The sequence below is a fragment of the Arachis hypogaea genome, chromosome 13 (assembly GCF_003086295.3).
Source record: "Arachis hypogaea cultivar Tifrunner chromosome 13, arahy.Tifrunner.gnm2.J5K5, whole genome shotgun sequence".
Classification (NCBI taxonomy): domain Eukaryota; kingdom Viridiplantae; phylum Streptophyta; class Magnoliopsida; order Fabales; family Fabaceae; genus Arachis; species Arachis hypogaea.
The window spans coordinates 27,577,747-27,591,095 of record NC_092048.1 but is presented as its reverse complement, the minus strand read 5'-3'; the positions used below and the strand labels follow the sequence as shown (position 1 = coordinate 27,591,095).

General features: G+C 39.0%; 1 pseudogene; it reads right to left on the bottom strand.

Annotated features, from left to right (window-relative positions):
* Positions 1-1,260: 1,260 nt before the first annotated feature.
* LOC112733173 (histone-lysine N-methyltransferase ASHR2-like) lies at positions 1,261-2,708 on the bottom strand (annotated as a pseudogene).
* Positions 2,709-13,349: the final 10,641 nt, after the last annotated feature.

Sequence of the window (13,349 nt, the reverse complement as noted above, 5' to 3'; positions counted from 1 at the left end):
TCACACAATGGTTACTTGTGGTTGTGTAAGCAGCTATTTGGTTGGGAGGAGCGGGAGAATCGGCTTTGGCTTTGGCGTCAGCTTGTTCCGGAAAAGCATCAGTTTTTGGCTTGGTTGTGTCTTAATGGGGCTCTTCCTACTGCAAGTTTTCGCTTTAGAAGAGGGATGTCATCATCAGATAGGTGTCCAAGATGTCTTTCTAGCCAGGAATCGGTTTTACATTGTATTCGGGATTGTCCAAAAGCTCAGCTTGTCTGGCATAGGTTGGATATTTTTTGTCATCATTTGGATTTGAAGAACTGGTTCTTGTATCATAGCAGAGAGCATTCGTTCAAGTTCTTTTCGGGACTTTGGTGGATATGGCGAGTAAGGAATAATGACATCTTTAATCCTCATGAGACTTGGCCTCCGAAAAAAGTGATTTGTCTGGCATTATCTTCAGAAAAGGAGCTTAGGAATATTTTTGAGTTACAACGTATGTCCCTTCCCTCTACTCTAAATGGTTTTTGGAATCCCCCATCCATTGGTACTTTTAAGATTAATTGTGATGCTAGTTATTTTGGTTCGGGTGATAGTGTTGGTTTTGCTTGTGTTATTAGAGATTGTAATGGGAGTTGGCAAATGGGGTGTTTGGGAATGATTGAGAGTAATAGTATTCTTCAAGGAGAATTGTTTGCCATTTGGAGACGATATCGCTTAGCTTGGGATGTGAGTCAACGAGATGTTATTTGTGAGACATATTGTGTGGAAGCATTTAATCTTGTTACTCAAGATGGTTTTGGGCTTATTGATCCATTGGTGCTCAAAATAAGAGATATCATGCATTGGAATTGGCGTGTTGACTTTCGTTTGATTATGAGAGATGCAAACACGGTGGCAGATACTATGGCAAAGATGGCGATGAAGTTACAACTTTCACATGTGGAGCTTCTTTCACCTTGGGAGGAATTTAAGAGTAGTCTTAAATGGGACTGTCCCTCTATTTAAGCAGTTCCTTGTTTTGTTTGTTTTGTTTTTCTTTGTTTAGTTTATTTCAGTCACAAAAAAATATAATACAAATATTTATTAAAAAAATAATATTAAAAGATAGGTGAATTCTATCTAACCCTCTCTAAATTAGAGGGTAAATTACCCCTTGTGACATGTATTCTTATTATTAAATGAAATGAAATGAATTGTGTGTATCTGACGCTGCCATGTTTTCATATTGGTCATCCTCATCTATATCCTCTGCATTGTCTTCTTCAATAATGTCATCGACTAATTTGATTCGACATTACACTAATCACAATTACAGGTGAAGCCATAGTCTTCCACCAATTTCTTCTGCTTGCTAGCATAGTTTTCATTGACAGAAAAATAGCCCAAATAGATCTCTCTGCCTTGAAGAATATCATAAATCATCCTAACAATAATGTCAGTATTATTACTGCCATCTGGTGGATTACTATCCACATAATCAAATCTGCAGGCATTGGGAAGACAATCGTGGTTAAAAAAGGAGGCATAGGAGTATATACCATAAGCTCTAATAGACCTCTGGCCATCATTAACAGAAACCAGCTGCATTAAGCCAAAGTTATTGTGCTTGTCCTTGGCCAGAAGCGCGGAAGTGAGTTCCAAAAAAATACATTCTGAAGACCAACGGGAGCAATTGAGCAGAGGGATGAAATAAGAGGGTGTAAGAACTGAGCTGCAGAAATTGTAGCGTCATTAGGAGAATCATAAAGAGAAAGCAAGATTTGAAAGTATGAGGGGGAGATATTGGTAAGATTGTACGTAGCAATGAGAAATTGAGCCTAGACTTGAAGTTCAAGTGGATGTCCAAGAAGAGAAGAATAGAGTTGGCTTGGAAGTGAGACAATGCTTGATAAAATTAAAATTTTTAATAATTTTTATAATTTTAAAAAAAGTTACATCATGATTAATTAATTAAATTAATAAAATTTAGGTTAGATTAAAGTTAAAGTTAATTATGATAAGCCAATTAATTTTATTTCAGTTAATAAAAAAGATATGTTACAAGGGGTAATTTACCCTCTAATTTAGAGAGGGTTGGATAGTATTCACCTAAAAGATATCATATTATAAAAAAATAAGTTATGATTAATAATTTTTTTTTGCCTTTTTTTTAATTTGTAAAAATTTAATATAATTTATAGTTAAATAAAAATATAAATTTATGAATGAATGAATTTAAAATTTAAATTAAAATAAATCAAATAAATATAAATTATTTGGCGAAATGTGATATATATATATATATATATATTTTGGTTAACAGAGGGGCTTTGAGGCCTAAAACAAAAACAAAACTAGCTTAAAATATGAGGGGATGCAACTCCCGTATTATCACTGTGAAGTTTATGCCTTATCCCAAAAGGGGGGCTAATCCAGTACTTCAAATCCCATCTTGCCTCATACTCCAATTTGGCAAGCCAATCAGCACACCTGTTAGCCACTCTGTGGACATGGGTTATCTTCACCTGCCAATTTTTCTCCAAAAGTTGGTAAATTCTATGGTATAAAATTGAACCTGTTCCTCCTCTGTTCTGCCACCTCCTAACATTTTCAACCATCTCTTTTGAGTCACTTTCAAGCCAAACTCTCTTGCACCCCAAAGTCCAAGCCATTTTCAGTCCTAAGTAAACCCCGCAAAGTTCCGTCATGAAGACAGAGCAACTTCCAAGCTTTCTAGTGAATCCCATGATCCATTGTCCTTCACTATTCCTTAACAATCCACCACATCCTGCTATATTTTGGTTTGGTTGGGCTGCCCCATTAGTATTGATTTTAGTCCAGCCAATTGGGGGAGGTTGCCAAGCCACTGTAATCTCTCTTGGTGAAGGAAGCCACATCTGCCCTCTTCTTTTTACACAAGTACTTTGAACAACCAAAGTATACTCTTGCACCATTATATGCACCGTCTTCGGTCTCCTGAACGGAGCTTGATGAATCTCCATGTTTCGGTAACCCACAACTTCCAGCAAGTAATTGGAAATAGAAACTTCCATTGAATGTCCTGGTGGAATCCCCAATCTGTGGTTGAACATGACTCCAACCAATTTCTAAACTCCAAGTCGAAGAAATCTGCGAGTTTCTCTGGATGCACAAGCTTCTTCCAAATATCTCTAGCCGCCTCACAGTCCCTAAGCACATGAATAGTGCTCTCAGTTTGGTTTCTGCATCTATGGCAGAGGGGCGAGGCCCCAAGCCAATTGCTTCTCTTTTTATTGAGTTTTTTCTTATGTTATTATTTATTAGTTTTTGATATGTTATTAATATGTTATTAATATATTCGCTATACAGATATGATGATAGGTAGCAGAGTTAGGTCGAGTGGGTCACGTGGTTGTGGTAGAGGGTAGGCTTCCACCGAATCCCCAGGACTGCCCAGTCATCGCCCTCTACCCCAGCTACCCTGTTGACCCCTGTGACGTCACAGGCGGGTCCAGTGGACCAACAATTCATCATGGTCCCAAACTCAAACTGGGTGCCTCCTTTTGTTACGCCTTCGGAAGATGCAGCGACGTTGTCGCCAGAGTCCGCAGTGGGTGATTCCTCCAGTGCCCCCAGCAGGATGCCTCTCCACCACCGTCCATCATCCAGCTAAGGTTTTGGCCCAATGGTATGCAGTTGTTAGTTCAATTTTTGAATCTTAAGTTTGTTTATCTTAAGTTTACGTGTTTCTATATGTTTGTTAATGTGAGGTTTTTTTCTAACAGGTTTGCACCAAACACCAATACTTGTACACAAGAGATCACCGACGTCATTAAGTCCATGTACGACCACCCGTTGCCGACTTACACGCAGATCCCGACTGAGGCCAAAGAGCGATAGTTTTAGAAGTGGGCGATAAAAACCCAATTTGGTTTGAATTAATTAAGTATATTTGAACTATATTTTATTCTGACTAACTAATTGGTGAATCACTTTGTGCAATTGAAATTCATATGGGATGTAGAACACAATCTCATGATCAGGAAGATCTACGATCACTAGGCAGCCAAATGACTTCAGCAGATGATAAGCGACGTTCGTCAAGAGAAAGACCACCTAACATCATAGATCTGTCCAAACATCAAGAAGGAACTAGAGGCCTATTTTAGAGATAACGAGGGGTTCAAGCGTGGCCGTCTGACAAACATTACCAATAGGACTTCACCTAGGTCGTCGAGGTATATGGGTGGATCGACAAACTTCATGAAGACAAAGAGCAGACTGGTAAGAATTTTGGCATTGTTTAATGTTTTAGTAGTTACTTGAATTAGTTTTTTAATTTGTTTATTTATTTTATACGCATGTAATTGATTTATAAGAATTCTTGTTTTGAATATGATCTTTGGTGTTAGCCATGCTCTATTGATATATACTTATATAATCCTGTATAAACTAAATTGATCTGAGCTGATATAGAACTGCTTCGTTGGTTTAATTAGTTGATTTGTGTGGTTGATGATGAGAGAATATTTGAACCATATACAAAATAGGTTCATAGTTAAACTGGTTCTGATACGCCTTGACTGGTTTATAATGTGTAAAAATATTAGTTTATTTTAATTTAGAATGGTTAAACTAGGTTATAAGCATGTAGGATGGTTAGTGTCTTTGGAATTGTAATAGGAAAGTGCTTTACCCAAAATATTTAGCATTTATATTATAGCCTCCCAACTTCCTAACTTGAATTCATTTACCAAAGTTTGCTATCATTTAACTGAATTTTGTGATAATGATGGGGTGATGATGTTGAAGACTAGAATAATAGTCAAGAAAAAAAATCACTACTCCATATCTAGGACTAAGGATAAAGGATATTTGTCACTCCAAGCTTCTTATTGTTCTTTTTCTTACTTCATCTATCTCTTTTAGTTTTAATTTCTAGTAGTTTAATTTCATTCTAACTTGTTTAATTCCATATATCACTATATGATGTTGTTAATGTGAGATCATAAGCAATATTATGTATATCTATCTATAAGTATGTTAAAGGTTTAAAATATTTTTTGAGTTTGATGATGATACTTATTATAACCATATATACGATGATGATGATCTTAGTTGTTGAATTTTGGATTATCATAATAATAAACAAGGATGATGATTACCATATCTAGGACTAACGATGATGATTTTGGATTATCATATATAGTTGTCTGTCATTATTTAATTTGTTCGTTTATTTTATTGGTTGATATATTAATTTGTAGTTTAAGTCATTGGATCGTGGGACGATATTAGCGGAGACCTTCAAGTATACCCTTACTTTGAAGGCAAACAAGGAGAGATTTGTTGACGAGCGATCTGCGGCCCATTATGTGAGTTTAAAATAATCCTAAGTTTCAACTTTATTCGGTTTAAAGTCAATTATTTAACTATTATCCTAATCACAACTAATGTGTTTAATGTAGGAGGAGTACACGTAGAGGTTGGAGGCCGCGTCCCAACAATCTTAGCCACTTAGTGGGGATGACGAAGCCAGATCCAAGACCTTAGTGGTAGATTCTGATAGGGTTTGGCACGAGACTGCCTCTGAACTCCACAAGAACCGTCGCTTCAAGTTGGGGTCAATCTTCGCCAGTGGCCTCTGCTCCACTGCCACTAGCCTTGCTGATCCCCAGGAAGTTGTCGACTTGAGGGACGAAGTGCAAAAGCTAATAGAGGAGCTTCACCAGCAGGCGGAGCAGTCTGAGCAAAGGTATCAAGACCTTTTTGAACACGTAGCTATCAGCTCGGACCTGACGGAGAAGGTGGAGTAGCTCGATCGGTTGCGAAAATAGATGGAGGAGTACAAGCCAGCAGATGCATGCTGGAGGCAGCGGCGCTGCTGGTTCCAACAGCAACCCTGCTGGTGGGGCATCGACGGTAGCATCTACTCTGTCGCCTCAGTAGGGGGACCACAACGCCGATGACGATGACAATGAAGATTATCGGGATATGTAGGGGTTAAGGTTTTATACATTTTTATTTGTCTACTTCATTGTATTCTACATCTGTGATATTTTAGTGTATTCAGACAATTTATTTTTTAATAAAATAATTTATTATTTTTGCTAACTTTATATTTTTACCAACAATTTTGTTAACAAGAGTCTACAAATTGTGGCTTAACTATGCCAAAAAAATAAAAATACTACTGTCAGATTTACTGTCGGATAAATTCGACGATAATTTGGCGCCTAAACACGTGAAATGGCGCCAAAGTTACCATCGGATACACTGAAAAAATCAACAGAAAATTCGCCGGTAATTAGTGTTAGACGAAAAAATCCGCCAGTAAATAGTTTTCGGCAACATTTATACCGTCAACTCAAGAACGACGGTAAATCTGATGGTAAGTTTTTTACCGACAGATTATTTGATGGATTCGACGGTACTCAGTGCATTTCTTGTAGGGGTGGATAGGCGACAACGGCGATGGGAGAGGCAGAAAATGGAGGTAAAGGCGGTGATGAGAGAGAGGGGGTGGTGATGAAGAGAGAGAAGGAGAAATTCGAAATGGGAAAGACGACGTTTACGCTTTCATTTAGGGCACGATTACCGTTGGATTTAACCGACGATAATGTTTCCCATGTGCCCAAAATGTAATGTTTCACTAAACAAAGTTACCATCGGATTTACCCGCCGGTAAATCTAACGATAGTGAGCGTGCCATAATTTCTTTTCTTCCCTCCAAATATTACCGTCGGAACATCAATTCCGACGATAATATTTTAGGTTTATGAATTTATAAACAAATTCGACGGTAAATTCGACGGTATTTAGTGTTTTTCTTGTAGTGATAAGAGACTATATACTAAAATAAGCAAGACCAATCTAGGGTGACCTCTTCACCTAATTTGTCCGCATATCGTTATTTTGACTTGCTTATCACAAATTATGAAGGGTGTATTTAATTTGGTGTTTGGACCATGAAAAGTACATTCTTTAATTTTTTGTTTAGTTACTATTTTCTTTTGAATACAAACGTGATTTCACATTTTAAATCCACGTTCACGTGAAGTTAAAATGGTATTTATAATATGGCGGTTCTTCAAAAGCACCATAATATTTAGATATTCCGGCATTTCTTGTTGCTGCCATAATTGATTTTTGGATTTGTGGCGGTTTTGGTAATTTTGGTGGTTTTGAACCACCATCGGCACGTAGGTATAAAAGAAGAGTCCCTAAATTTCAGAAACCCTTAGTTGAAACCCTACGCGTGTGATGTTGTTGCTCTTGGATGGCCTGTGCGACAATCTCCAATCTTATTGTATTCTCCGACGATCTTCTTCGGTGACATCTCCTCCGGGATCTCCTTCGGCGACATCTCCTAAAGCGGCGATATCATTCGGTGACATCTCCTCCAGCTTCCTCTGCTTGTCGTCCTCTATGTCTTCTCCGCCAAAATCATCAACGCCTAATTCCTCTGCGACGATCCAGGTAAGCTTCCTTTCCTTCCTTTCCTCTTCTTTGCTTCCTCTGTGATGAGTCTCTCTTTTTAGGCCGTTTGCGAGAATTCATCGCGAGTGGAGAAGTCAGTTCCGAAGTTTGCACTGCTGACGATGTTCCTCCGCAATTTGTGTTCTGCCGCCGCCGCCGCCGTTCCTCCATTCCTCTGCTTCGTGCCTTTGTCGCCGTCCCTCACTCTTCCAAAGGTCTCATTTATGTTCCGTTTATGTTAGGGATTGTATTTTCCGTTTCGGTTTTCAGCCATGTGTAATATAAAAGTGTTAGGATTCTTGATGAATAATAACTTAATGAATAATAAACTAAACTAGGTTGATGAATGTAAACTGTAATTGCATTAGTTTAGAAATACATTTGTAATGTGTTGTTGCATTGTATCATTGAAGACTATTTTTGTAGACTTTATCCTATTTGTCAAAATGATTAGATCTAGCTTTTCAATGTTGATGGCTTGTTTATTTCTTTCTTTTCTTGTTTGTGTATGAAGATATGAAGGTGGCCACTATGCTTGTGGATCCTGCTGGATTGTCAAGCTTACTGCCTCTGCCTTGAAATTATGTCAGTTCTCAAACCTCAAATTAGTCTAACAATTAATAGCTTATTGTTCAAATGTTTAATTAAGAGAATGACACTTTTAATAAATTGATCATTTAAACTTCACTATTTCATTAAAAAATTGAACTTTGATCAATCTCAGGGTGCTTCAAAGGGGCTAATTTGAAAAGCTCTTACTGAACCTGGGGTTAAGCATGCGTTGATTGCAATACAAGTGCTTCAGCAGGTAGTGTGTGTGTATATATATATATATATATATACTTCACCATGAAATTCTAAACATGCATCTCTGATAAATCACTATTTCCTGGTTTATCTTGTGCTCAATTGAGTGGTTTTTATCAACTCTTTACCCACTTATTCATACTATTTGCATAGTTTTACGTTTTTCTTTCTAATTTTGTGCTATGATTGAAAACATGTTTCCTAGGCCTTTAAATTGCTAATATTAATCCTCTCTTATTACCATTAGATGACTTGATATGTGTGTTAAGTGATTTCAGAGTTTATAGGGCAGGAATGGCTTAGAGGATGGAAAGGAAACATGCAAAAATGGAAGGAATACAAGAAGTTGAAGGAACTGCAAAGCTGTCAGCCTGACCTCTTCCCACTCAAACGGCTATAACTTTAGCTACAGAGGTCCAAATGACGCGGTTCCAGTTGCGTTGGAAAGCTTATGTCCGGGGCTTCAATTTGATATATTATATAGTTGCCCTGACGCTAGGCGACGCGAACGCGCGCTCCACGCGGACGCGTCGCAGTGACGAAAACCAGCGTGTTTGAATTCGAAACCAGCGAATTCTGGGTTGTTTCTGACCCAGTTCTCGGCCCAGAAAATACAGATTAGAGGCTATAAAGTGGGAGAATGCATCCATTCACAATAATCAGCTCATAATTCATAATTTTTAGTTTTAGATGTAGTTTTTAGAGAGAGAGGTTCTCTCATCTCTCTTAGGATTTAGTTTTAGGATTTATGATTATTTATTCTTCATCACAAGTTCAATGTTCCTTTAATTTATTTTTCTACTTTTATTTTATTACTTTAATTGATATTTATCTTTTCAATTTAGCTTACAAACCTTTCCATGTTAGATTTGAATTTATGTTTAAACGTAGTTTGATGTGTTTCAGATTTATGATTGCTTTATTCCATTTATGATGTCTTCAATTTAATTTAGAATTTTCCCTTTTGGCTTTGGTTAAATAATTGGTGACGCTTGAGTTATCAAACTCGAGGTGTTGACTGAAAATTGGAATTCTTCAAGAATTAATTCGAGTTCCAATAACTCTAGCCTTTCCCAAGGAAAGACTAGGACTTGAGGATTCAAATTAATTCATCCACTTAACTTACCTTCATAGTTAGAGGTTAACAAAGTGGGAGAAAAATCCAATTCTCATCACAATTGATAAGGATAACTAGGATAGGACTTCTAGTTCTTATACCTTGCCAAGAGTTTTATTATTTATTTAAATTAATTCCTTACAATTTACTTTCTTGCCATTTACTATTCTTACTTTTTATCTTACACATTAAAAACCCAAAATTCTACTTTTTTTATAGCTAATAATAAGTCATACCTCCCTGCAATTCCTTGAGAAGACGACCCGAGGTTTAAATACTTCCGTTATCAATTTTAAAGGAGTTTGTTACTTGTGACAACTAAAACGTTTGTATGAAAGGACTTTTGTTGGTTTAGAAGCTATACCTGCAATGAGGTTTTATCTGCGAATTTCTAGACCATGCAAAAGTTCTCTCATCAATCTCCAAATGGGGTTCTATATGACACTCCTCAAATTCGTGGATTAGATTGAGCATGCATCATTGATGCTGTCACTTGGATTTGTTTTTAAATTTTTGTTTCACATTTTGTTAGAATTGCACTTATGTCTTTCTGGAATATGTTACCAGTAATTTTTCGTGCCTAACTGCAGCCAATGAATGATTTTTTAACAAGATTCATAATTCAATTAGTCCTTCTGGATTTTAGATTCCATGATCTGTCCAATTTTAAGTAAAAGCATCAATGTTCATAGCATTGTCAAGCTTACCATCATTTTAAGATACCAAAATGATGCAACACCTGTTTAATATAAAAAGAAGGTTTTGCACGCAGCTATCGCACTCTTTTTATTTTGCTTATTCTTTATGGAAATTTGTTTGTAGTTTGGTTTTGGGAAAGAGGCTCACAAACAACCCTTTAATAATGTATTGTATAATTGTATGAGAATTCCTTAAAGAGATAAATTTTTGAAACATCACCTTCATTTGGTAGAGTATTGTAGTGTTTCCAAGTAGCCCCAATTTGAGATTTCAATATTGTAAAAGAAGGTGGTTTCGCAACTAGCTAGTTGTAGCCTCTTATTTTCTACAGTAGAAACTACGTATACATGGTACTCTAAATGTTGTGTTATAAGGAAGCAATCAGTGTCGGTCTTTTGGTTGATTGATTGTATGAATAATTGAATATGTTTGTTTTGTTATGGCTCCAAATTTTCTTTCACTTCGTTGTAAATTTTCTCCACTTTGAGCTACTTATAATTGGTCACTAGTTTTGCCTGTTGAAACACAAGGAAAAGGGACAAGCAAAGCAAGTAGTTAGAATCTTAATTTAGGACATTACGATTTTCAATAAATCAATTTTAATGTCAAATTATTTTATTAGATCAGAGGAATTTATGACTCATTGTGTTATAAGTTCATGTTTTACATTTAGTTTACTCTTTATACTCTTTTTGTTTTAAGGTGCAATGTTGTTTTAACAAGATAGAGGTAGATTTTCATTGTGCAGTTGCAACCTTGGTGTCCCTTGATCAAGTACATAGTAAGACATGAAGCTTTTTTACTTAACCATATATATTAAAGTGAACAGTGTTTAAAGGTTTTTTTTGTTTGCTGCAACTTGATGTTTTTCTATATTGTTCAATAAAGTGAATATTTTCATTGTTTTTGTTCTTTTTACAATTAGTACTATATTATAGTTAGTACTAAGTATTATATGGTGACTTGAAAAAAAGAGTTCTCGTTTAGTTTGTATTTGGATAAATTTATTTTGCTGTCAAAAGTCAAAACAATTATAGCTTCAATGTTCTAATTATATGACTAATTTTGTATTGATATTAGGTGCAAGCATTTGAAATTGAATTAAAAGGGGTATGGAAGAATTCCTTAATCACATTTATCTTCAATTTTATAAAACTAATTATAGCTTTATCTCTCTGTAATTTTCTTTCTTCCTGTTCCGTGGATTTTCTTTTTCATAGGTCGTTAGTCTCGAAAATTGGAGGGGGGCTTCAGTGATTCCCAGATCTGGAAACTTATTCTCTTTTGAATTTTGGTCGCTTAAGGTAATATTTTCAATCTGATTATACTTTCATCGAGTTACGGCCTGGCTCAAATCGTTTGCAGGCCGGCCCGACCCGAACACCACCCGACCCTAACGGTCAGGAGCGACGCGCTCAATCGCCGACTCGGACACGCGTCCCTGACAGCTTTGCTACAGCTGTGCGAAGGAAGCATTGAGGAAGGTGGGCCTGTCCTTGATGGGCCCACCTCTGACACGGTATATATGGGGAAGGTCCTACCCTTCCCCCAAGGTACGTCACATACCATTTACCCCTTTTTCACCTGCACACTTTACTGACTAGAGCGTCGGAGTGTCTTTACAGGTGACACTCCCTCCTCACACAAAGTGCTCGGGACGTTGTCTACTCCACCCCGGTGACTTACGACCAAGCGAGACCCCCTTCATCAAACAGGATACCAACCCGAACTGTCCGGTACCCAACCTACCGAACATTGGCACTGTCTGTGGGGACACGCCTGAATGGATGTTGTACTGGGCCCAGGAGGAGCAGGGCGAGAAGCCAGGCACAGAGGGAAAGCCTCCGCGGCATCCTCCCGGGAGCGCACGAGATCCCCTCCTCGACGAACCACACGATCCCAAGAAAGTCGCCCCTTTGGGGGAACTGGCGACAACAGCGCCAGAATAATGCAGGAACTATGTCACAGGATGCAGGACCTGGAGCGCCGGCTGGCAGACCGGGAACATCGCTAGCAAACTCCCGAATCAAGTTACTCCCGTTCCTCCCCGAGAAGGCACTCCCGATGCACAGCTAGCCCAAGATCTGAGCTCGAGAGCGCCAGGGAGGAAGGACGCACAAGGAGGCGCTGCGACCCCATCATATATGCCAGGCGCGGGAGGAGACGCACCACAGATCGTGACCAGGAAGACGGTCGAAGGGAAGACGACGAAGGAAGAACAAGGAGAACGCGCAGACCAGTCATAATAGGCGCGACCCCATTTTATCGTTCCATCCTCGAAGTCCGGCTGCCAAAACACTTTGACAAGCTAACAGACATGAGGTATGACGGAACCTAAGACCCACAGGTGCACCTTACGGCCTTCGAGGCCAGGATGAACCTGGAGGGAGTGGGGGACGAGGTAAGATGCCGCGCTTTCCCGGTCACCCTCGCGGGACCTACAATACGGTAGTTTAATAGCCTCCCGCAGGGCTCGGTGGCCCAGTTTTTGGATATTTGCCGCGCCTTCCTAGCCCAATTTACTACCAGAATAGAAAAGGTAAAGCACCCGATAAATCTGCTCGGAGTGATGCAGAGGTCCGGAGAACTGACAAGGAAATATTTAGATCGGTTCAACGATGAGTGCTTGGAGATCGACGGGCTGACTGACTCTGTTGCTAGCCTATGCCTGACGAACGGACTCCTAAATGAGGACTTCAGAAAGCACCTCACCACGAAGCCGGTGTAGACAATGCAGGAGATCCAATGTGTAGCCAGGGAGTACATCAACGATGAGGAAGTCAACCAGGTCATGGCTGCCAACAAATGGCAGCCCTCTTACAATCAAACCCGGCATCACGGGAGCGGAAAAAGACAGAAGGAACACGCCAGGGACAGCGGTCCGAGCAAGACACCCAGGCCATTTCCCAGAGTCGGAAAGTTCACTAATTACACCCCTCTCACCGTCCCCATCATAGAAGTTTACCAACAGATAGCTGGGAAGGGGATTCTATCAAAACCACGACCTTTGAAAGACCGAACAGGGGGAAACAAAAGCCTTTACTATGACTATCACAAAGGCTATGGACACAAGACGCAGGACTGCTTCGACCTAAAGGACGCGCTGGAACAAGCGATCCGAGACGGGAAGCTGGCTGAATTCTCCCATCTCATAAGGGAGCCAAGAAGACGAGATCGTGGCCGAGAGACAGAAGACAAGAATCGCACGGTAAAACGAGGCCACGACTAGAATGACAACGAACATGTTCTCACCATAGTAAACGTTGTGACGGCGAGAAACGCACCCCCAAGGTCGAAGTCGGCGCAC